The sequence below is a fragment of the Tribolium castaneum genome, chromosome 1, assembly GCF_031307605.1.
Source record: "Tribolium castaneum strain GA2 chromosome 1, icTriCast1.1, whole genome shotgun sequence".
NCBI classification, from domain to species: Eukaryota; Metazoa; Arthropoda; class Insecta; order Coleoptera; family Tenebrionidae; genus Tribolium; species Tribolium castaneum.
This window is the reverse complement of record NC_087394.1, coordinates 158,066-184,200: the sequence shown is the minus strand read 5'-3', so window position 1 is coordinate 184,200 and position 26,135 is coordinate 158,066. Positions and strand designations below refer to the sequence as shown.

The window sequence follows — 26,135 nt, the reverse complement described above, 5'->3', positions numbered from 1 at the left end:
ATAATAAAATAAAGAAAAGTTTAAGATATGTTTTTGAAAAAAGTCTTTCTAGTGTTGGAAATAAATTAACATATTCTGTTTCCATTTAGCTAGAAATTAAGTCGTTTTATTAAAATTTCAGATCGCAGCAAATTCTGGCCACGTTTCGCCGAAATTGCATATCTGAAATATAGTTTCTAAGTAGTGCACAAGAACTTCCACTATAAAATATGTGTCATCCGAATAACAAAACTTGGAAATAAAACTTTTGCCAAGTTTCGCAGCACCGCCGTTGAATATCAATCAATATTTAAATCAAATTTGTTTAATTGAAAAAAGTGGTAAAACCAAGCCTGCAATAATTTTAATTAAACTTGACGAGTATAAACTGTTAATCTGGCCACATAACACAAACAAACAATAAAATCGATCGCTTGCTGCAACAAAATCCCAATTTGTCGCCTCGAATAAATTGTGAGCTGCTTAAGTGGATGTATTGGTTGTAGTTTTTCTCGAACAAATAACTCGTGTTAACACACACACAAACCGAGGAGTCGTTACAAATTAACCTCGTGGTGAGATATATGTGGTTTCCCTGCTGTGATGGCAAAACAAGCATAAAGGGGGACCGTTCGGACCTTGTAAACAAGCAAAATTGCTCGCTTCTTTTACCACATACGGAGAATATAATTAAGTTTGCCAACATCCGGGAGAGAGTTAATCATTTTCGAGGAGCGGATAAAGTGGCAATGGGCCGGTTTGAGAATTAAAGAAATTGGAGATGTAATTGGAGAGGAGAGAGCGGAAATAAAAGCACAATATAATAAAAGAGTGTTAAGGGCTGAAAGCTAATCTGTGGCTTTTTGTATTCTGCATTTATTTCAAAGAAATTATATATATTTTTTTAAACACTAGAGCCAGGTTTTAACTTAATAAAATATTTTTTAAGTTCGTTCTAGCATAGTTTTAGAGACTTTTCTATGTTTTTAAAATTTTCCCGAGTTCGCAAAAATGAAAAAAAGTCTATTACTGCGATTTTTTGATAATTGTTTTTTCCACTTTTCGTCGAGATTTTTAAAGATTTTCGGTACCCGGAATATTTATTATGCAGTAACTCCACAACTATTATAGATAAGTGAAGTGTATTATCGTTAGAAAGCTCTTTAAATTGTCTATTTTATTTAAAAAAGATTATAGTTCTCTGACTAATAGTTTTCGAGAAATTTTTAAATAAAAGCAAAAATTGGAAAATTTTAAAAAAATTTTAACTAAGAAACTATTGGGTTTTTGGCGATTTTTTCGATTGCCCTGATTATTTTACATCGCCTTAGGCCAAAATAGTTCCACAATTTTGAATAGTTTTGCCGCAAATTGAGAAAATAAAAAAATTGAAAAAAGTGTAAACACCCCCCCGTGTCTCCGAAAAATCCAAAATTTTGAAAAACAATTTTTGCTAAAACCCATCCCGTTTGATAGATTTTGATCTGCTCTTTCCAATGGAACAAACCGTTTTGCTCTTAGTCTTATAGTTTCGCCGTAATCTCCGTTTAAAAATTACAAAAAGTAAAAATTTTGACATTTATATGCCTTTTTCACGAAAACTATGAGCCTAATAGAAAAATGGTTTATTCCATTGAATTCTACGGCTCATTCTACATATTATACCAACTTTTCACGAAATTTAAAATTTTGAAATTTTTTGCTTTCTTTCCGCTCAGACGATGGTAATTTTTTTTCTAAAACTCACTCTAGCAAAGTTTTATAAACTTTTTTATGCGTTTGCAACCCTCTGAAGTTGTAAAAAGTAGAAAAAAGTCAATAGGTTCGATTTTTAAGATTTTGATTTTAACAATTTTGTCGAGATTTTGGTCGATTTCCGGTCTCGGAACATTTATCGAGTAATAATTCCAGAACTATAAGAAATAATCCTATGATGTTTACTATCGTTGGAAAGCTCTTTTAATTATCTATCTTTCACAAAAAAGGTCATTGTTGTCCGACTAATAGTTTTCGAGAAAATTTCAAATAAAAGCAAAAATAAGTAGAATTTAAAAAAATTCATAAATTAAAAACTAGTTTACATTATGCGATTTTCTCAACAACAGTCGATTTTCCGGATCATTTTGCATTGGTGAAAGTTAAAATCGTTCCACTTTTGTAACAGTTTTTCAGTTTTGAATATTTGAAAAAATAAGAAAATTAAAAAAAAATTCCTAGCTCTTAATTTCGCTGTAATTGAATTGTTTTGTATATCTCATCTAAACGCCAAAAAAGTGATGCCATTTAATAACTATCTTACAATATTTATAAACTAACTCTTGCGTGTATTAAACAATATTATATTTCTCTGTACTGTTTTACATTTGTTATTTATTTTTTTGAACTGCTGCTAAAAGCAGGATAAGACAGGGTGAGAATATACAGAATGTTCCGCAAATAAATGCAATTAAATGCAATAAACAAAACCAGCAAAGCTTGTTTGGAATATTTCTTAGAAATTATTTTTTTTTGTAATTATTTTGACTTTAACAATAATTTTTTTTATTTTCATTTTTTGACTAAACCAGTTTGTAAAATTGATATTTTTACTTCGCAAAATTGTATTTTCTGTCTACTTATTGTAACATCCTAAAATCTATACTTTCTTAAGATAAGATAAAAATACGTAGTTATCTAAAAATCTTATCAAAGTAATAAAAAATTAAACTTTTATTACCGTTTGCCAACAGATGTTTAGATAAATGCTTAAATTTTATGGCCTGGAACCATAATTTCACTTTTTTCGAGCCGATTATTTAAGAGTGTTTTTCCTTTCACATCGGTTCCGTAGTGTAGCGGTTATCACGTCTGCTTTACACGCAGAAGGTCCTCAGTTCGATCCTGGGCGGAACCACTTTTTTTTCTCTCTTAATTATTAACAAAACTAGTTCAAAAAAAACTTTCACAAATTCGTGTCGCAGTAAAGGTAACAACGATTCCGTGGTGTAGCGGTTATCACGTCTGCCTAACACGCAGAAGGTCCCCAGTTCGATCCTGGGCGGAATCACTTTTTTTTTCAAAATTTTTTTGTATAAAATTTTTAATCTTATTATTTTTATTCCAAAAATTAGATAAAAATTAATGTAACTAGCAGAACCTGTCAAATACTGATGTACAGGGTAATTCTCGTAAACTGTCGACCTATGTTCAAGTAAAGTGCAAAACAGAATGCACTCTACAAATTAATTTATTTAAAACAACAAACAAACATATTAATTAAGCAAATAAGATTCGGTTGGATATTGAATTAAGTGGAAAATATATTACAATTCATTGTATTTTTGAGTCACCTTGTAATTCTTATAGTTTCTTTCCAGTATAATATCCTAGGCGGAATCATTTTTTTTATTATCTTTTTAATTTGTCTTACAAAATTGCAAATGTTTTAATAAAAATTAGAAATTTTATTATGCTGATTACAAAAAAAAACTCGTCAGAAACTGATATACAGGATGATTCACTTAAAATGTTGGGCCATGCTCGAATAAAATGCATTCTACAAATTAAAAATAAAATAGAACGCTCTAAAAAGACATCTACAAAGTAAAGATCAGATTAGATATTGGATTAAGAAGAATGTATTAAAGTGTATTTGATTTTTGTAAGTCTTGACATTATGATGAATAACCCTGTATTTCATTCTTTATATATTACAAGCTTTTTCCAATCTTGTTTTTAATTGATTTTTACTATTTTTTATTTATTTCTTCTCTACAAAAAAATAGCACATGCTTAAATTTAATTAGTAATTTATATATATACAGGGTGCTCAAAAAATGGCGCACCAACTCAATGGAGTGTGGTAAAGAATTGCTTACATATAAAGGTAAAAATAGTAAAAAAATTCTTTGCATTAAAGTTATTGATAAACAACGAATTTTAAATAAATGATATGTGGCAACATTGTCTAACAGTCGTGATCGCAATAAAATTTGATCAACAATAAAAATAAATTATTTTTGAAACGGTTTCCTAGGAAATAACTCCCAGCGTTGGCACATCTACAAACTGTGATTTTTTTTAATAAATTTTAATTTTTTAAATTAAAAAAACTGCTAAAGTTTTATGGGAAATTTAAAAATAGTTATTCATCGTTGTGTTAGGGAACGATTACTTAGTGTGAAACATAGAAACATTAAAAAATAATGAAAACTGAAGAAGTTAACAAAATAAGTTTGTAGCTCCAGATTTTTTTAAATATGACTTTAGGAATTTTTTCAAGATTTTTCCCGTGATCTACACATGCTTCTCAACAACGTACCACTGAGTTGGTGCGCCATTTTTTGAGCACCCTGTATATATATATTTTAAACTTTTATAATAAAAGATATTTAAGAAAAATATAAACTAAAACTAAGAAAAACAGAGTCAGTCTACAAAAAAAAAAACTAATGTAAAAAAAATGAATAAAATACAAGAGCAGAAAAAAAAAGTTTTTCAAACTAGTCAGTGGTAAAAAAATAGAAGATTTAAGAAAAAAGAAAAGAACAGCTTGAATGTAATCATGGAAATTGAATATTTTCAAACACGAAACTGTAGAGAAAAAAATAAAATGAAGACAAATCCAGAGTTAGAAACCTTGTAAAAAAAAACTTGTAAAAAAAAACAAAAACGTGTAAGCAAAAATGTTAAAAAATTAAAAGTAAAAAAAGGAATAGAACAGAACAGAAACAGAAGTAGGCAAAGTACTTAATACAACTGTTCCAGTTAAAAAAAAATAAAAAAATATAACGGAAACTGAGGCAGGCAGTCACCAAGAAAGTAAAACTTTGAAAAAAAAAGTGTTGTAAATAGGAAAATGAAGAAACACAAGGTAAGTTATTTATTAAACAAAGTTAAAGGCGATCAACGAGGCGTTTTGTGCCAAATGAGGTATCTAATAAATTGTGAAGTAATATTTATATTAAAAATAATGGGTCGCCAGGAGCCACAACAATTGTACCTCAATGGTATTTGGTGCAATTTACGTACATTTATTGGCTTGAAAGCGGCAAAAAATGGTTTAATTAATTGTAATAGTTTTAAGAAGCTTAGAAATAAGTTCAATTAAAAAAATCCCCCTTTTAGGGTGCCAGGGATCCGTCTATTAATTTAAATGACTGAAACTCCTCCGAGAATATCGAAAGCACTGTCAGCAAGTCGACCGCATCAAGGCGAAAGCTCTGTGTAAGCTTTCCGCTTCCACATCAGTAAGCTCCGTTGACCGTGTAAAGTCCCAACTTTAAACACCTTCTTATCATTGGGTTATTACTTTGTTTCACGCTTCGCCGAAAAGAACAATGTTGATGGGCCTTTTGCCAGACAGATTGTTTTGATTTGTCGTTATCGTCGTCGAGATTTATGTAAAAATAAATCAATGGCGAGAAATTACAACGGACGCATTTATTTTCTTTACTAGTGTTGTTGGCAATTTGGAAATGGGCCAAAGGGACAAATTATTATTTATTAAATCGTGAGGTATTTTTAACACTGATTTGATGACAAATCTTATGACTTTGTACATGAAACAAAGTAGTTTAAAGTCGGGAGCGTTGAATGGTGCTGTCTGTAATTTGGGAGTTTGTAATGGCACAACTTTAACAATGTATGGACTCATTCGGGGCGAGCTGATGACGTTGCTCTTTCACTAAGACTGCTGAAGAGCGCGATGTAATGCTTTATTTATCGTCCTGAAACGAAATAAGGGAAAAATCAATGCCAGGACGACACTTGAATTTGTATCCTTCGTGTAATCGTACCGAGAAATATTTACAAAAAAATTAAAAGTAAAAAAAATACTGTATGGTAACCCGTTTATACGTTTAAAATAAAAATTAAAAAACAAACAAAAAGTAACCAAAAAATTTAAAATTGCCAAAATGCCAAATTAAATTATCCTGGAAAGAAATTATAAGAAATACAGGGTGATTCACATAAAACACAATGAACTGTAATTCATTTTCCATTTAATTCACCATTTAACCTAATTTTATTTATTTTATTAATTTTTAGAGTGTTTAGAGTTCTGTTGGTATTTTACATAAGCATAACTCAACATTTTGGGAGAATAACCCTGTATACCGGCAACAGACGGGTTCTGTTAGTTATTTAAATTTTTACCTAATTTTTTAAATAAAATAATATTTTTTTTAAATTAAATTTCTTTTTGCATTTTGCTTTATCACGGTTCGACATTATAGGTGAATAACCCTGTACATGAGCTTTTGACGAGTTCTGATGGCTACAACTATTTTTACCCAATTTTTGGCTTCAAAATATTAAAATTTTTAATTTTTATTAAAACATTGACAATTTTGTAAGAAAAAAAAAGTGATTCCGCCCAGGATCGAACTGGGGACCTTCTGCGTGTTAGGCAGACGTGATAACCGCTACACCACGGAATCGATGTTACGTTTATTACGACACGAAATTGTGAAAGTTTTTTTTGAACTAGTTTTGTTAATAATTAAGATAGAAAAAAAGTGGTTCCGCCCAGGATCGAACTGAGGACCTTCTGCGTGTAAAGCAGACGTGATAACCGCTACACTACGGAACCGATGTGAAAGGAAAAACACTCTTAAATAATCGGCTTGAAAAAAGTGAAATTATGGTTCCAGGCCATAAAATTAGAGCATTTATCTAAACATCTGTTGGCAAATGGTAATAAAAGTTTATTTTTTTTTTACTTTAATAATCAATAATTAGATTAAAAGATCCTAAAATTGTATACAAGATGAGTCAGCTAAAAGTATTTTTACTGTTTTTATCTTTAAAACTAATAATCTACTAATACTTTAGTGATTTTTTTCAGATTTTTTTGCAGTCTTTTTAATAAATATTAACAATTAAAAATATAAATAACAATATTCATTAATCAAAATTTTATGTATCTACAGGGTAACTTAGAACCTTACTGAGTTCAAGCTCCTGACAAAAAATAAGTTAACCTTTTTTGAACTGAACGTCTTTTACCACCATTATAAAGTTTGTTTGACACTTTTGAAACACCCTGTATGTGTTTTCCTGCTCACAAACAAAAAATATAAGTTCATTTGTCCAAAAACCAGCTTAATAAAAAAAATGATAAATTTTTTTACCTAAATTTGTGAATTCTTGATGAGTTTAAGCAAAATCGAATAAAAAATTCCATGCTGATGAAACGTTCAAAAAGATTCAAATTAATCTAATTTTTGACAAATGCATTATTTTACGAATTTTTTCGAAGAATATAAGTTTATTTGCCTATATATAGGCTTAAAAACACGAACAAAGCCAAATTTATTTGACCTAAGTTTGCGATTTGTTGCTCAGTTTCAGCAAAAAAAGAGTAAAAAATTAAAATAATCAAAAAAAAATCTTTAAAAATAAGTGTCAAAATATAAGTTAATCTGCTCAAACACTCGAAAAATGTGACAGTAACTTCACTTAAATTTCTGACTTAATTTTGGTCAGGTGTTAAAAACTGGCTTGCAAAATAATACTTATTCAGCCAGCTTAAGCAAAATAAACAAATTTAAAGCCCAAAAATGCTCGGAAAAGTAGAAAATAACCTTGTGTCACAAAAAAATCTTGGCAAAAAAACCAAAAATAACGTAATTTCTTAGATAAATAAATACTTTAATAAAGCGTGCTATAAGTGTCTTGTTCTTCTAATAAATTCTAAATTTTTAAGCCTCAAAAACTCTTAAAATTATAATTATTATCTCAATTAAACCACAAAATTGTATGTAATTTTTTTAGTCATGCATTTAGCTAGTTTTTTCAATTTCTAAAACTGCTACAATATTTTTTCAGGTTTCAGGAAATAAAAACTAGTTCAAAAAATGCAATTCTTATTTTTTTTGAAGATCCGTATCTAGAGTAGATTCAAACGGCGTCAGTGTTCTAATTAGTCGTCCCCCGCCCACCTGTTTGTATTAAAATTCATCCAAAGTAAGTGATTTGTTTTTCGCGTGATTCAGGTAAAAATCTAATAAGTACACGTTTTATATGTAAATATCCAGCGGTTCCGGTGTACACGTTTTGAATTTTATTTTAAGAATAATTCAGCGGCTGCTTCCGCCCCGAAAATAAGAGAGGAGAATAAATATTACAACCGTGGTGCGTTTTAATTATCCATAGAGTTCATTTCGGATGATATTAGCCTCGGTTTAAACCCATAATGACAAGACAAATAAGAAGAGCGCCTTTTTCTGTTTACTTTCAGTCGAGCAAAGTCTACACAAAGTAACTGCTTTTGTGCTGCGCTGACAATAAAAGACTAATTAAAATAAGAACAACGCTACAATTGGCAGTAATTAAGAGCACTTTTCATAATTTAATTAGATTTTGAGAGCGGTTTTAGGCCACTCGAATGTATGTATATATCACTTTAGTATTTTCGATTATTAAACAACTAATACGTCCATAATTAACGTTTCAAAGCCGCGCAATTAGCATTTTGTTTAGGCAAGTTCATTAAACGGCTAATAAAATGTGAAATCGGGTCGATAACAATGATTCCGGTTGGATCAACCTAGCTCGTGGCTAAATACGATGCATTTATTGCGAATGGAATTGGATTACAAACAGCATTTTTTCTCCAGGCGATGTTTGTTGATTTTGGTGGAGAATTTTACACAATTTTGACAAATTTTAAGAATATTTGGAAAAAATTCAGGCACTTTTGAGTTTATTATTAATAATTGGGTCAGAATTAGAAAATATTATTACAAATATTTTGTTGCTAATAGAATAATGTGTTAGAATGTTAATTTATTATACAGTCTTTAGAAAGAGCAGAATAATGTCTAGAAAAAATGTAGAAGAAAAGTTTGAGAAAAATTTGGTCTGAATTCTAAACTCTTTTAAAAACTTTTCTTCCTCCCACCAATTTAAAAAAAAGATCTGGAGAGAAATTTAAATAAAATAATCTAAAAAAGTCCAAATTTGATATCCACAAGAAGTTTAAAATTTTACTTAAACTAAAAAGAATTTTTAAAAGGTAGAATACAAAAAAAATTACAGACTGTAGAAGATATGTTTGCAAACTAAAAGAATCTAGACACAGATTTGTATAATAATCGAAAAAGTCCAGAAATATAGAAACTACTTTAGAAAAAAATCAGAAGAAAATCCAAAAAAAAATCTAGAGAAGAGAACAAAAATAATGCTAAGAAGGACTAAATTTATAAGAATTCTAAACATAGCTAGAGCAAAATTTTGAAGAGACGCAAAGTAGAATCTCTAAAAGACCATTTAGAAAGTGTAAAATTTTTAAATTAATCTAAAGAAAAATCTAAATTTTAGGTCTAGAAACGGTTCTTAAAAAAGACCTAGAGAAGAATTTTAAAAAGACACAAATAAGATCTAATAAAGAATTCAGAAAATATAAAAAAATGCAGAAGTGTTTACAAAACAATTTTGTCTAAAAAATAATTCTAAACAAGAATCCAGAAAAGATCGAACCTAAGACAGATTTATAAAATAATCTAAAAAAGAATCTTAAAAAAAATAAATGTCAAAAAATAATCTGAAAGAAATCTAAATGAAACTATAAAAGTATTTCGAAAAGATGCGGAGTAGAATCTAAGAATCTAAAGAATAATTTATAGAAGAACGAATCTAGGATAGATTTATAAAATAAGCCGAAGAAGAATGAGGATTTGAGATCTAGAAACGGTTTAAGAAAAGAATCCAAGAAGAATCTTTAAAAAAATTTAGAAAATGTAGAAGAAATGTAGAAAAAAAAAGTGTTTATGAAATAATTTTGAGAAGAGTCTAAAAAATAATTGTAACGAAGAATTCAGAAAAGAACGAAGGTAAGTTAGATTTATAAAAAAAATGTCAAGAATAATAAAGATTTGAGTTCAAAAAACGGTTTTAAGAAAAAATCAGAAAAGAATCTTAAGAAAAATGTAGAAAATAATAAGTTCAGAAGCAATGCTAACAAATAAAATAGTAGTATTCTAAATAAAACTAGAAAAGTAGTATTTTAATACTTTTGAGTAGAGTTTAAAAAATAATTCTTTAGAACAAAAAGAGAATAACGAAATCTAGAGAAGAATAACAGAAATAATCCTAGAAAACGATCCGAAAGAATATTTAATGACACAAAGTAGAATCTAAAAGAAAACTTAGAAAATGTAGAAAAAATGCAGAAGTTTATAAAATAGAAAGAAGTTTATAAATCTAGAAAAAAAAGAAACTAATGAAAAATTATAATATAATTTAAAAAAGAATAGAAGAATCAAAGAGTTTTAGGGAAAATATAAAGGAGAGTACAGAAACAATGTTAATAGCAATCTAGAGGAGACGCAAAGTATGATCTAAAAGACAATTTTGACAATTGTAAAAACATACTTAAAAAAAGTGTTTGCAAAATAATTTTCAGTAGAATCTACAACAGAATTGTAAGAAGCATCTAGAGAAAAAGTTACAAGAAGACCTAAAAGTAAAATTATAACATAATTAAAAAATTAATCGAAAAAATCTAGCAAAGCATATAATAATAATAAGCTGAAAAATCTAAGAGGAAATTGGGAGAATCTTATTTACTTTTTATGTAAACGTGGAGAATCATAGTTTTTTTCCAATCTCTATTAGGAATAATGCACAGTTGGCAACAGTGTTCCTTGGTAATAAATCGCAGTGTGCCAAGTGCAGTTAAGAGGGGCAACTAAGTGTTACTAAATCTAAGATGGCGCTAAATGCGCCATGACTTGTGAAATATAGCATGAAAAATATTTACCTCGATTGAAAAAACAATAAATCTGAACGCATTTTTAAAATAGCTTCAGGTTAATGTGACACACTTTCGAGTTTCCATTTTTATAACTCAGTCAGTGACGCAGATACCTGCGCATAATTAATACTTTTCAGCGAAAATAAATTTGAATACTTCTTGCGTGACTCTTCACCGTGTGTTTTTCGGTGTTGTCAATGTGATTTAGTTCAGCTTGAAGGGAATAAAGCTTTTTTGATGTGTGCTTGGTGACTTATTAATGTGACGGATTTACGAAACGGAACGAGCTTATTAGTTATTTATCGGATGGTATTGTTCGAAGAATTTACTTCATGAGGTTTATTTTGTTACAGTTGATCAAACGTTAAGAACTGAGTAACTTTTGTCAAGTTCTAAAATTAATTTGTAGAAAAAAATTTAATCGTATTTGTAGCGTCATGTCTGGTTGAAGCTTTTGAAAGAAAAATATGAATTTTTGTTTGCCATGCGCCCGTCATAGAACACCTATAAAATCAATAAAGTGGATTGTTTTAGTTTTACATCGGTTTGGTTTTTAAACTTACAGCTTTGAACATTTTGTATCGAAATTTTTAAACTTAACTAATGTCTACAAATAATAGAAAAAAAACAGAAAAAAACCAAACGAAATAAAAGTCTTAAATTTGATTATAAAAATGTTAAGAAACTGCTATATTTTTTTTCAAAAAAACAAAAATACTTCTATAAAACTAGAAGTACTGAAACTTAAAAAATCACTAGAAAACTAAAGTAAAGAAAATCAAATATTTTGAGGAAGAGAAATCAATGCGAGAATTAGATCTGTTGAGGTTGATCTGAAAGAACAGAATAGGTGAAGGTTAAGGAACACTTAAACCAAAGAACAAACTGAAAAAAGATGTAAAAAACTGAAGAAATGTGAAAGAACAAAAATTTGTATAAATTTAGTATCTACCTCAGAAAAGAAACGGGAAAGAAAAAGAAGTAGACAAAAATAAAATAAACCAAATAAAATATTAGTGAAAAAATGTCTTAAATTTGATTAACGAAATGTTAAGAAACTTCTTTACTTTTTTGTCAAAGAAAAAAAAATAATTCTATAAAAACTAAATCTTAAAAAATCACTAGAAAACTATAGTATAGAAAAACAAAAATCTTACGAAGGTAAAGAAAACAATGAGAGAACTGTTTTCTTTTTGAGGAAGTTTTCTTGTTGAGGACAAAACTAAAGAATAATGCTGTAAGAACAGAATGATTGGAAGGTTACGTAACACTTAAACCAAAAAACAAACTAAAAAAAGATGCAAAGAAATTGAAAAAATCGGAAAGTAAAAGAAGCAGATAAAATAAAATAAACCAAATAATATATTAGTGAAAAAAATCGCATAGAAGACATAGTAGAAATACCTGAGTTTCTGAAAAAGCCTAAAACCTGAAACAACTGTTGTCGAATGATCTTTTATTACAGAAACCTGCTAAAGAAGAATAAACTCTGAAACAACAGTTTCTGTAATCTCGTGTGAAGAATTAATTAGGAAAAATTTGAAAATACTTTTAATTGAAACTCAAGTGAAGAAAAACATTTTTATTGAAGTAGACAGACCTAGAAAACACTTTTGTGAAAAAAAATTTGTAGTGATATTGGTGAAAATGTAGATCATAACTATAGAAAAGAAGATAAGAATTTTAAGACAAGACTTAAAATTAACTTCCATTAACTGAAGAAAGTTGTTTTACTACAAAACAACGGAAAGTTCTGAAAAATTCTAAAACCTGAAACTAGTGAGAAGTCATTGAAAAAAATTCGAAAACAATTTCAACTGAGATCAAAGGGAAGAAAAACATTTAATTATAAGAAACATTTTTGTAAAAATGATTTGGAATATTATAGGTGAGAAGAAAGAAACAACTTAGTAGAACAGTAGAAAAAGCAGACGAAAATTTTAAAACAAAAATTAAAAACACTTTCCACAAACTGAAGAATTTTTTTTTACTACAAAACAACTAGAAATATTTGAATTAATAGGTTTTAAAAAATCCAAAACCTGAAGCAACTGTTTCTGTAACCTTTAATAAAGAACTAATTGAAAATATTCGAAGATAATTTCAAGTGATAAAAAAAGAAGAAACTAAGAAACACCTTTCTGAAGAAACAAGAGTTTTAAAGAATCCTAAAAAATAAAACAACAGTTTCTGTAATCTCGAGTAAGAAATTACATAAAAAATTCAAAGATAATTTCAATTAATACTGAAGTAAAGAAATGCATTTTTCTTAAAGAACATAAACCTATGAAACGCCTTTGGGAAAAATACTTAAAGTAATATGGATTTTTAAAAGAAAATAATACTTAGTTAATTATAATCGTAGAAAAAAAAAGATAAGAATTTTAAAATAAGAACAAAAAATTCTTTACAGAAACAACGAAGAAATACCTAAACTGGTAAGTTCTAAAGAATCCAAAACCTGAAAAAACTTTTTGAAATCCTGAGTAAAGAATTAAATAAAAATATTCAAAGATAATTTTAATTAAAACTGAAGTGAAAAAAATCTAAAAGTAATCGGGAGAACAAGAAGAACAAACTTAGAACATGACTATTGAGGAAGAATGTGATTACTCTAAGAAAACAGTTAATTGATGAAGGATTTTTATTACAACAACAAAAATTACCACTACTAAGAAAATTAACAAATGTGAATTTATACTGGAACTGTGCAAGCTGTAGAAAAAGTAATAAAATTTAAAAAACAACGAACTACGTAGTTATTTATTTGTTTATCCAATGATTTTGTTTGAAGAATTTCTATTTTTGGATACACTTTCTTTGGTTACGCTTGATTTCAAGTCTCTGGACTTTTTTTTGTCAAGCTCTGAAATTATTCCATAACAAAATTCAATCGTATGATTTAACATTTTAAAAGAAAATATAATTTTTGTTTGTCATGCGCCCATCATTGAACACCTATAAAATCAATAGTGTCGCATTTAAGAACAATTTTAACAAACGAAAAATTGTATTGTTTGCAAATGAAAAAAATTAGTTACGTTTTTTGGCCACTTTCGCCTAATTTGAACGTCCTTGTCTTTAAAATTCTTCCAGTTTGTCAGCAGCTGTCGCTCCTAATATTCATTAATTGTAATTCTTCTCTTTATCCGTTGCTTTTACATCATTAAATCCACATTTAAAGCAAAATTTCGTCCATCTTTTGTAATTAGAATTTAAGCGCAAGCTTCGCTCCTCCACCACAAGCCTATAAATTTTTCCCGAATTTCAAATCCCGTCTGTTGATGTATTTATTGCAGTGGCGGCGTTAAAATTGCGGTTATTCTTCATTTTGCCACCGATCATCATTAACATAATAATAAATTAATTGGTCTTTGATAAATCGCCCAAACATTAATTATTCCTGCTCGACATCTGTGCAATTGTGGTTCGATCAATGACGGCGGGGAGAAAGTCAGTCAGTCACTTTGCACCGACAAAAATTTTCTAATTGAATATTGACAGAACGCTTGACATCTTAAATTACTTTTGACGAGGGATATAATAAAGTATTGATTGGTTGGAATTGTGGGTTGCGTTCCCAGCGGGCTGAGCGTCGATTCTTAATCGTCTTTAATTGAGAGGCAAAAACGGTGATTATCAATTAAACTGAGCGATACAGACAGGGGCGGATTCGTAAATAAACAACGACGGATCGGGCGATAGAGGGATTTAGGAAGATTCGTTACACAGTTGCATTTTTCAAATTAATTCAAAACATGATTGCACTGTGTTTGCAGTTTCATCCAAACTCTATCAGTTTTGTTACCAGGAGAGACACTCTGCAATTATTTTTGCATTACGTTAGGCTCGCTTTATTAATCAATAATTATTAACAACTTCCTACAAATTTATGTATGTTTTTTCAGTTAAGATCAAGACAATTTCATCTAAATATATCGGACGGGACAGTTTTTTAGATTTCATTTTCAGTTTTTACGAACTGTATCTGCAGAAGTGAATTTTTCTTTATAGAGACTTCCCTCAAATTTTTGTACATTTTTTCAGTTAAGATCAAGACTATTTCACCTGAATATATCGGACGGGACAGTTTTTTAGATTTTATTTTCAGTTTTTACGAACTGTATCTGTAGAAGTGAATTTTTCTTCAAATTTGTGTATATTTTTTCAGTTAAGATAAAGACTATTTCAACCGAATATAACGGACGGGACACTTTTTTGGATGTTCAGTTTTTACTAACTGTATCTGTAGAAGCAAATTTGTCTTTATAGAAACTTTCCTCAGATTTGTATATATTTTTTCAGTTAAGGTCAAAGCAATTTCAACCGAATATATCGGACGGGACAGTTTTTTAGATTTTATTTTCAGTTTTTACGAACTGTATCTGTAGAAGTGAATTTTTCTTCAAATTTGTGTATATTTTTTCAGTTAAGATAAAGACTATTTCAACCGAATATAACGGACGGGACACTTTTTTGGATGTTCAGTTTTTACTAACTGTATCTGTAGAAGCAAATTTGTCTTTATAGAAACTTTCCTCAGATTTGTATATATTTTTTCAGTTAAGGTCAAAGCAATTTCAACCGAATATATCGGACGGGACAGTTTTTTAGATTTTATTTTCAGTTTTTACGAACTGTATCTGTAGAAGTGAATTTTTCTTTATAGGAACTTTCCGCAAATTTGTGTATATTTTTTCAGTTAAGATCAAGGCAATTTCAATCGAATATAACAGACGGGACACTTTTTTAGATTTTCAGTTTTTACGAACTGTATCTGTAGAAGTAAATTTTTCTTTATAAGAACTTAGTACCAGCCAAATTGTTTGCAAACTACAATTGGAGCCACATTTTTAAAATTTGAAATACGAACAGGAAAAAGAGATACAAATTGATGACGGCCGGGACACTTTTTTACGGACAGTATCTGCAGAATTAAATTTTTCTTTATAGGAACTTAGTTCCAGTCAAATTGTTTGCAAACTACAATTAGAGACACATTTTTAAAATTTGAAATACAAAAAATTTGATGACGGACGGGACACAAGAAATACCTCACTAATTCCAACAACTATTTCAACCTGTTGACACATTTGAAACCACAAAACCAAAGAATAAAGCAATGTGCAATGACTTCTGATTGTTTAAACATGACGGACGGGACAAAAAAATCTTGTGTGCAAAAATAGCTCTAAAAAATTTATTCAGACATTTTCTAAACTTCCAGAAACTAGAAAAATAGTATTCGAAAAATATCCAACAGTTCTAACACGTCAGTATTTTTTGTTATGGCCTAAAAGACATGGTATGTAAATTTTGAAATCCAATGAATTACCTCAATTTAAATGATTATCCTTTCTCAAAACTCTCAGGTCATTTTTTCTGGAATGGCTGTATTCCTATTAATATTATCAGACAGCTGTAGGTTTCATGAGAAACGAAACAGTCTAATTGAAAGTCTTTTGCTTGTTATAAAATTCAATTAAAAATGTTTTAGTTTTCTTTCTAGTTGAAGCTTTATGCCGGTAATAAAAGTAAACAAAATGTAATGAAATAGCTGAGTAAATAGAGCGGTCTTATCACACATTAAATTATTTATGTACAACACATCCGACAACCAAAATACAGAACTCATTCAACTTTCGATCAGTTGAAAAAACTCAATTTTTGCCTAAACATGAATCTTTTTCCCCCAAGTTTATGACACGTGTTAATCCTCGAAAGTCGTCGAACAAATCCCTTCTGTCGAAACAAGTAAAAAGCGATCACCTTTGCCGATAACCGGCGCCAAACAAATTTGTTCGGACAAATCGTCACTAACCAACTTTCCAACTTGTCGACACATTTTTTCGTTGTCGTTGTCGGAAAAACGCAATGCAATCAACGCACGTAAATCAAAAACCGCTAACGGCCGAATAATTGAATAATCTGTCGTTATCAAAGCGGAAAGTGTCGTGCTATAGCAAAATTCGGGGAGCGGTTAATAATACATTCGACGTGAAATAGGGCGTGCGACATTACGGCACGCACACACACACCCCCGCCCTTAAAACTACTGAAAAATGAATGAAGCAAACGCGACTTTATTTGGACTAGGCTTTAGTGGGGTTTATGGAAGGATCCGATTTGAGGGGAACAGATAAATAACCGAATTTAACGTGATTTTCTTATAAAAAAATATAATTTTTGAGACGCCTGAAATCTAATTTAAAGAAAAAAAAAATAAAAGATATATGTTTTTCGATTCAAATTTGATTATACAAGACGATGAAGAGATTGTATGTCAACGAATGAGAAGATTAAAAATAATCTTTATCGTCGTGTATAATACATTTTTTTCTACACCGAGACTAGTTTAAGTTTAAGTTTAAAATTAAAACATTTTTTTTGCCGTTAAAATGCTATTTTATCTTTTTAAAACAGTTAACAAAAGATAGTTTAATATCTATAGAAAAATACTTATTTAATACCTATTTATTATACAAGACGATTGAGAGATTGTTTATCTACGAGCGAAAATGTTAAGTTTAGAAGTAAACTCATTTCGCGAGCTTAGATAAAATCTTTATCCTCGTGTATAATACATTTTTTTTCCTACACCAGGACTTCAAGTTTAAGTTTAAAGTTAAAACATTTTGTATACCCTTGCCGTTAAAGTGCTATTTTATCTACTTAAAAAAGTTGACAAAGAAATAGTTTAACAACTATAGAAAAATATATATTTAATACCTGTTTATTATACAAGACGATTGAGAGGTTGTTTATCTGCGAGTAAAAATGTTAAGTTCCTCTTGATCTAATTTCACGAGCTTACAAAATCTTTATTGTCGTGTATAATACTTTTTTTTCTACACCAAGACTTCAAGTTTAAGTTTAAAGTTGAAACATTTTGCCGCTAAAGTGCAATTTTATCTACTTAAAACAATTGATAAAGAAACACATACAAGTAAACTTCTGCTGTACAAAAAGTTTTTATTCTATTGTAAACGATAAAATTGTGTTTTATCTACTGTTTACTTCATTATAAAATGAAATTTTATCGTTTAGAGAAATATGGTTTTAAACTATTGTTGTATTTGACAATTTTGTCAGGCAAAATAACTTAGTAATTCATTCAAAATAATGGAGAAGAGAACAAAAAAATTACAAATTTGGATGGTTTGCGACGATAAAATTCAGCATTCTCTTCTGAATTGTTTCGAAGGTAAATTAAAATTTTATCGTCCTTTACAACACTGCAATCATGTTTTGAATTGCTTTGAAAAATATTTTCAAAGCATTATTTGATTTGTTTTACTCGAATTAACTTATTTTTTATAGAATTTTTTTCAAAAATAAACCAAAAAACTACAAAGTTGGGTCGAAAATTGTGTAATTTTTATAATTTTCCAGCATATGATAAGTATTTAAAATTATATTCCTAGATTTTCGTGAAAAAAGTTTAATAAATAACAAACCAAAATTTCACAAATTTGGATTAAAAATTTAGAAAATTTCCGTTTTTTGAAGTTACAAACACTTTTTTGAGATAAAAAGTGTATTTTTTAATTTCATAAATTTCATTTACTGTATTTCTGTATTTCTGGAGCATTTATGCACATGTTAGAGTTAAATATAAACCTAGAAATATTTTTTGAAGAAAATTAAGGTAAATAAAAGTAGAACAGAAGAATACAATTGTAGAAAAACATGATCAAAAATTTAAGACAATATACAGTGTGGATTTTTTTTTAACTGGAATTAAATTCATATCTTGGATATTTGTAAAAATTTAAGGAACACAGCGCTTTTTGTTTTTTCTTATCCATCATTTGGTGGATATGGTTTTTGTTTATCTGCTGTTAAAACTCCACAACCACCTTTAATTTTTTTTTTTTCAAATGTAACGGTATGTCATGTGACACTTCATGTAAAAGAGCACTTTGCAAGGAATACAACGCACTTTTTGTTTTCTGAATATTTTCAAAGCCTATGCGATAAAAAAATGAAAACCAATTTTTAAAAGTTGAAATTAGACAAATCACAATAGAAATGTTGCAAAATGTTAGAAATTCACGCTACTATCGTTATGTTATATTCCAGGAAAGGAACGGTGTCTATTTTGAACAAATGTTGCATTAAATAATGTTCAATCTCAAAAATTGGTTTTTATTTTTTTATCACGTAGGCTTTGAAAAAATTCAAAAAACAAATAGTGCGTTGTAATGCTTGCGAAAAGGGCTTTCATACGAGGTGTCACTTGACGTACCATTACATTTGTAAAAAAAAAGTCAGAGGTGGCTGTGCATTTCTGACCAGAACAAAAAACATTGTGCACTAAATAATAGGCAAGGAGAAATAAAAATTGACCTGTTTCACGAATTTTCACCAAAGTCGCCTAAACCAAAGTTATGAATTATATTCAAGATAAAATTCCACGCTCTATGTATCTAAAAGAAACTCCTGTAGACTAAAAAAAGAAACAGAAACAAAAAGTACCACACCAAAAATATAGACAAAAAATAAAAAATTAAAGAAATAGACAACAATGTTGTTACTAAAGGAGAACAAAAGCCTGGAAAGCTTTAACAATTAAACAAATAATACAAAAAGAAGCAATTTGAAGAAAAAGAAGAAACTAAAAAAACGTTAGGATGGTAAAGAACGTAGAAAAATCATGGTTATTAAAGAAAAGAAGAAACCACAATTGAAAAAATTAGAATAAATTCTGTGAATGGAGTAAGTTTGAACGAATTATTTTGGTTTTCGCTCGAAGAAAAAGATGAAGAAAACAAAGCAAAAAACAAAGTACTCAAGACCCGATCTAACTGAAGAAATTCCGAAGATAATTTCAATCAAAACTAACCCTGGAAACATTTTTGTGAAAAAAATTGAAGAGAATACGAAAAAAAAGAAGAAACAAAACTGTAGAGAACCATGGTAAAAAGTATAACAAGATTCAAAAGAAAAACCTGAAAACAATAAGAAGAAACAGCAAAGGTGTGATAGTTGCAGATAAAGGCACAAAATTAAAAATACAAATTTAATTAAAGAAGAAATTAAAGAAATAGACAACTTGAAGTTGTTATTAAAGAAGAACAAGAACCTGGAAAGGTTTAACAACTAGACAAATAATAAAAATAGGAGCAATTTAAGAAAAAGATGAAACAAAATGCATGATTGTTGAAGACAAGAAGAAACCACAGTTGAAAAAATTGGAATAAATTCTGTGAAAGAAGTAAGTTTGAGCGAATTATTTTGGTTTTCGCTCGAAGAAAAAGATGAAGAAAACAAAGTAAAAAAGAAATACCAAAACTAATAATTACTCAAGACCCGATCTAATTGAAGAAATTCCGAAAATAATTTCAATCAAAACTAACCCTGGAAACATTTTTGTGAAAAAAATTGAAGAGAATACGAAAAAAAAGAAGAAACAAAACTGTAGAAAACGATGGTAAAAAATATAACAAGATTCAAAAGAAAAACCTGAAAACAATAAAAAGAAACAGCAAAGGTGTGACAGTTGCAGATAAAGGCACAAAATTAAAAATACCAATTTAATTAATAAAGAAATTAAAAAAATAGACAACTTGAAGTTGTTATTAAAGAAGAACAAGAACCTGGAAAGGTTTAACAACTAGACTAATAATAGAAATAGGAGCAATTTAAGCAAAAAAAAAGAAACAAAAAAACATGATTGTTAAAGACAAGAAAAAACCACAGTTGAAGAAATTGGAACAACTTCTATGAAAGAAGTAATTTTGAACGAATAATTTTAGTTTTCTAGTAAATTTTTCGTAATTTGTAATTCATCTTGTTGCCGCTGATCCGTCCCTGTCCTCACTTCCGTGTTATTTATTTGAAGGGTCGTCTTAATGCCGTTCGTGAACGTCCGGAACCGATTCCAACTTCGATTATCCATCAAAGAACGCGCGTAGCATTTCCGGCCCGACAAACAATTCACATTTCCATGTTATTGGATGTGATTCAGCCCTCGGGCACCTTTTTCTCTAATACGCATTGTAATTGTTCGTAAATTCGCCATAACATAATCCCCAATCGATCGTTCAATTTTTGCCAAGTGCCAAACGTAAATATTTGCTTCCTTCGGGGAAAACGCTGATTATTTATTTTCCGCATCACATTTAAAGATTACGCCGCCGCGCCGCCACTTTGGTTTGTTGCAATAATAACACTTTTAGATTTATTTCTCAAAAAGCACGGAAACATTCATCAATTTCTTTCTCCTCCGACGAAAATTGAAGCAACAAACACACGCCGAGGATTTTTTACAGGTTATCGGCTTGATGTGCTTAGTGTTTGCGAACTTTTTCAGGTTTGTTTACGGCGATTTTATAAAATTCGCTTTATTATTCGTTTGCTCTGCAAATAGGAAATGCGAGACGGGAAAACTTTGAAATGTTTGCCATTGTTGCAGAGAGAAACGAAACAAAGCCGTTTGGAATTTTTTAATTCAACACTAATCGATAATTCCATACAGAACTTACACTTTTTTTCGAAGAAATTCGAAAAAAATCTGTTAAGACTGATGTTACTTCTGCTCATTAAAGAAACGATAAAATAATATACAAAAAAACAAAGAACAGAATTAACTGTTTCCGTTGACAAATTGAAGAAAGAAGCATTACTGAAGAAACATCGTAAAAATGCTGTTCTAATATTGAAGAAATACAAATTTTTAAAAATAATAGAAGAAATTTGAATGATTGAACAGAAAACAAACTCAGAAGTGAAAAAAATTACGTAGAATAAGAATAAAAAGAAAATTGGATCAAATCTATTTTTCTCTAATTGAAGAAACACCTGAAGAAAAGTTCTTTGCAGCAGAAACGTCTACTTACAAAAAATAGCAGGCCAAAGAAGACAACTATAAAAAAATCAAAAATTCTGAAAATGCTGTTCTAATATTGAAGAAATATACATTTCTGGAAATAATAGAAGTAATTTAAATGATTGAATAGGAAACAAACTCAGAAGTGAAAAAAAATTACGAAGAATAAGAATAAAAAGAAAATTGGATCAAATCTATTTTTCTCTGATTGAAAAACACCTGAAAAAAAGTCCTTCACAGATGAAACGTCTACTTTACAAAAAATAACAGGCCAAAGAAAACAGTTTTAAAAAATCACAAATTGTGAAAATACTGTTTTAATATTAAAGAAATATAAATTTCTAAAAACAATAGCAGAAATTTGAATGATTGAACAGAAAACAAACTCCAAAGTGAAGAAAATTACGAAGAATAAGAATAAAGAAAAGATTGGATCAAATCTATTTTTCTCTAATTGAAGAAACACCTGAAGAAAAGTTCTTTGCAGCAGAAACGTCTACTTTCAAAAAATAGCAGGCCAAAGAAGACAGTTATAAAAAAATCAAAAATTCTGAAAATGCTGTTCTAATATTTAAGAAATAAACATTTCTGAAAATAATAGAAGTAATTTGAATGATTGAACAGAAAATAAACTCAGAAGTGAAAAAAATTACGAAGAATAAGAATAAAAAGAAAATTGAATCAAATCTATTTTTCTCTGATTGAAGAACACCTGAAGAAAAGTCCTTCACAGATGAAACGTCTACTTTACAATAAATAACAGGCCAAAGAAAACAGTTTTAAAAAATCACAAATTGTGAAAATACTGTTTTAATATTAAAGAAATATAAATTTCTGAAAATAATAGAGGAAATTTGAATGATTGAATAGAAAACAAACTCAGAAGTGAAGAAAATTACGAAGAATAAGTATAAAAAAAGGATTGGATCAAATCTATTTTTTTCTGATTGAATAAGAAACACCTGAAGAAAAGTCCTTTACAGCTGAAATGTCTACTTTACAAAAAATAGCAGACCAAAGAAGACAGTTATAAAAAATCACAAATTGTGAAAATACTGTTCTCATATTGAAGAAATATAAATTTCTAAAAATAATAGCAGAAATTTGAATGATTGAACAGAAAACAAACTCCAAAGTGAAGAAAATTACGAAGAATAAGAATAAAGAAAAGATTGGATCAAATCTATTTTTCTCTAATTGAAGAAACACCTGAAGAAAAGTTCTTTGCAGCAGAAAAGTCTACTTTCAAAAAATAGCAGGCCAAAGAAGACAGTTGTAAAAAAATCAAAAATTCTGAAAATGCTGTTCTAATATTTAAGAAATATACATTTCTGGAAATAATAGAAGAAACTTGAATGATTAAACAGAAAACAAACTCAGTCATATTTTAAAAAGATAAAAAATCTGAAGCAATAGCAGAGAAAAATCTAATAAGTAAAAATATTTTCCTAAAAAATAATTTCTAAAAAAAATGTAACGGCAAGAAAAAAAAATAAAAAACCACACATTTTGTGACAAAACTACTGAAAATAAAAGAAAAAGAATAATCAAGAAATTAGGAACAAAAACTAAACACTGGTATATCGAAAAATATTGATTTTGTTCATTACTTTAGCAAAAAAAATGAAAAAAATGCAGAAGACTAAATAATAATAGTAACAACAATTAAAACAAATTCCTGAACTATATTAATTTTGCATAAAAATAGGCAAAAACCTAAAACACCAATCTCTGTTAATAAATTAATTGAACAAAATTAATAATTTTAACAAGAAATAAAGTTACCTCAGCCAAGACATCGTAACATAAACCTAGAAATATTTTTGTGAAGAAATTAAAGAAGAAGAAGAAAAAAAAAAGACAAAACTACATCAAATTCTAGAAAAAAATAGTAGGAATCCTAAGAAACTAAAGAACAGAAGATTTCACAAAGAAGTTATAAAAAAGTTACAAAACTCAAAAATACAGTTCTAATAAAAAAAAATTAAATTTCTAAAAAACTACAAAGAAGACATTGAAAAACGTAAAAACATTAAAGAAGAACAAAAACATAAGATTTTAGCAACTAAACAAATAACAAAAATTGTTAAAAAAAACATACTAAATACGATGAAAAAACAAAAAACGAAAAAGTGATAAAAAACCAAACAAAAATCCCTTATCACCTCGGAACTACAAATTGTAGAAAAATTATGAGAAGAAAATAAGAAAGCTGTAAAATAAATGTGTGTTTCATACAATTTTAATGAATTACAAATTTTATGTAAGAAAATAAGACTAAACTTCTATTTATGAACCAGAAACAAATTAGTTAATTTAGGCAAAAAATTGTATAACTTTAGAGGTTTACCCGAATTAAAACTCACTTTTAGCAGGATTTTGTTCAAATAACCCAAAAAAATTATGTACATTTTTTCGCTTGTTTGCAAAAAGAAAACACGTATTTTTGAGATTTTGGTTAAAATAACCAATAAATTATTAATTTAACTCAGATCAGGAAACATTATTTAGGTCAAAAGTTGGATATTTTTGCCTTTTTTCAACACTAAAGTATGTAAGATTAGTCTGTTGCTCAAAAATCACTTTTTCACCAAAAACTTATGTTTTATAAGATTTCGTTCAAATAAAAATTTTGAGTTAAAACTTAACAATATTAGCTCAAAAAAATTTCTTTTAAGGTTCAAATTGATTTTTTGAGCGAAAAATGCAGTTTTTTTTATCAAATCATTACATACTATTTTACTTCTAGACAGTAATTTAATCAATATTCTTAAACAATTAAACAAATTGGAAGCTAAATCATACATTAATGTTCTTTTATACTTTTTTATCAAACTTGTAATTAAAATAACACACACACGCATTTTTATGTTTTCTCTCAAAAGCATTCAAACGGTTTTGTTATTATTTGGTCAACTATTTTCGATTTATTTATTTATTAACTTTGTTGAATTTTGTTAGGCAAATCCAATTACAATAACTACAATGAATTTTATTCAATAATTCACAACAAAAATAAGCATACAATCGTAAAATAATAATTGCTATAATGATGTGACTTGACCCTCTCGTAAAATTTTATTACAACACCACAAATATTTTAAAATGTTGTATTTATAAAACAGTAAAAAAATCCAAACAAGCAACAGTTTACCCTCGACAATCACAACACTATCACCACCCACAATCTCTTATCAAAAAAGCGTAATAACCCCATTTCGTAAGAGCCGTCATTATCGCCGATTGTAATTTACTCAATAAAATATGAGGGCGGTTTTAACGTTTTTTCAGAAAATGACCGTTTTTAACTGACTTGGTTTATTTTCAGTGAAACGACGTTGTATAGTTTGAAGGAAATATACAAACGGTGATAAATCTTACCTCGCACTGCAGCCAACACAGTTTTATGACTAAGTGGAATTTTAACAACAACGCAAATCGATTTCAAACGCTATATGGATTTGACCCTTCTCATTTATACCTGAACCAACCACAAACCTGTTGATTTTTAATAATTTGGGTGCAATCAAAATTTCCTTTGGTTAAAGTAAAAACCTATCGAAAATTGAACACTTTTTGGGTCATATTTTTCTTAAACGTTGCCCGATTGGCTCGATTATTTTTTCATGAAAAGATGCGTTACTTTTAAACATTTTTTGTGTCTTGTAATTTTTTTGTACGAGGCTTAGTTTCGGAGAAAAAAAATAAACCGAGAAAAGTTGTGCACCCTGTATATTGCATTATTGTAGCCATGCAACATAAATAACGTGCAGCATCTGAAATTGAAGTGATAATTCACTAACAAAAGAGAAATGAAAGCAATTAGTTCAACTATAGTGCATTTTTCAGTCAGAATTAAATTTTAAATAGCTTCAATTTGTTACATTTTTAATAACTTGTATCGCAACAATTCGGAACATTTTCTGTTTGTGAAAGAAATTTTTCCTCGAATCAAATGAAATTGTTTTGTCGTATTTAATTTGCAAAGGAATTTTTATTTATTTTCGTTTCAGCTTCCACACATAATTTTACAAAAAAATACTGAAAAAATATACAGTAGGTTGGAAACTTGTCTCACCTTTTTCCCGAAACTCGGCACTCGCCTGTCACTTAAACACTCAAAAAAATATTCCAATGTGTCACTCGCGTACGATTGTGAGGACGAGGCGTCGCGACGTCGCTCAAGATCGACGCTTTGCGGCAAACTGAAGAAAGCGGCGTCGCGACGCCGGTTGTAAACATTAGCGCATCGCGACGCCGAACATGGCCGAGGCCAAGCGTCGGCTTTTTACGCAATGTAGTTCATCAAGTTACGTGAAAACGGCTTGGGAATTCTGTTGAATTCGGTGCCTTTTCGTATAAATCCAACGTGAAAAATCTGTTGTCCTACAAATCGAGTTTCCATTGATATCAATAAATTTTCACGAGGATAAGTGCCACCACTTGACGTATTTATGCAAGGATGCGTCCGAAAACACGCCGATTGATGGCCGAAAGAAAGAATTTTCCGGAGGAAAAGCGCCGGAAAATCATACAAGACAACAAAGATTTCAATCAAATTTGAACGGTTATTTTGGGAAATTT

The 26,135-nt window shown here is 28.9% G+C and overlaps 1 protein-coding gene and 4 non-coding genes across 6 annotated transcripts in view; 2 read left to right on the top strand and 3 right to left on the bottom strand.

Moving 5' to 3' along the window:
- The window catches only part of LOC103314137 (uncharacterized protein), a 288,743-nt gene extending 262,991 nt beyond the window's left edge, over positions 1-25,752 (bottom strand). For both annotated transcript variants that reach the window (XM_064355937.1, XM_064355936.1), the window contains exon 1: positions 25,630-25,752. The gene's annotated coding sequence lies outside the window, so the exon portion shown is untranslated. The remainder of the gene's footprint in view (positions 1-25,629) is intronic.
- On the top strand, positions 2,800-2,872 carry TRNAV-UAC (transfer RNA valine (anticodon UAC)). The gene has a single exon. It is a non-coding gene; the product is annotated as a tRNA-Val (tRNA).
- On the top strand, positions 2,953-3,025 carry TRNAV-AAC (transfer RNA valine (anticodon AAC)). Its single transcript has one exon. It is a non-coding gene; the product is annotated as a tRNA-Val (tRNA).
- On the bottom strand, positions 6,329-6,401 carry TRNAV-AAC (transfer RNA valine (anticodon AAC)). Its single transcript has one exon. It is a non-coding gene; the product is annotated as a tRNA-Val (tRNA).
- TRNAV-UAC (transfer RNA valine (anticodon UAC)) lies at positions 6,481-6,553 on the bottom strand. Its single transcript has one exon. It is a non-coding gene; the product is annotated as a tRNA-Val (tRNA).
- Positions 25,753-26,135: the final 383 nt, after the last annotated feature.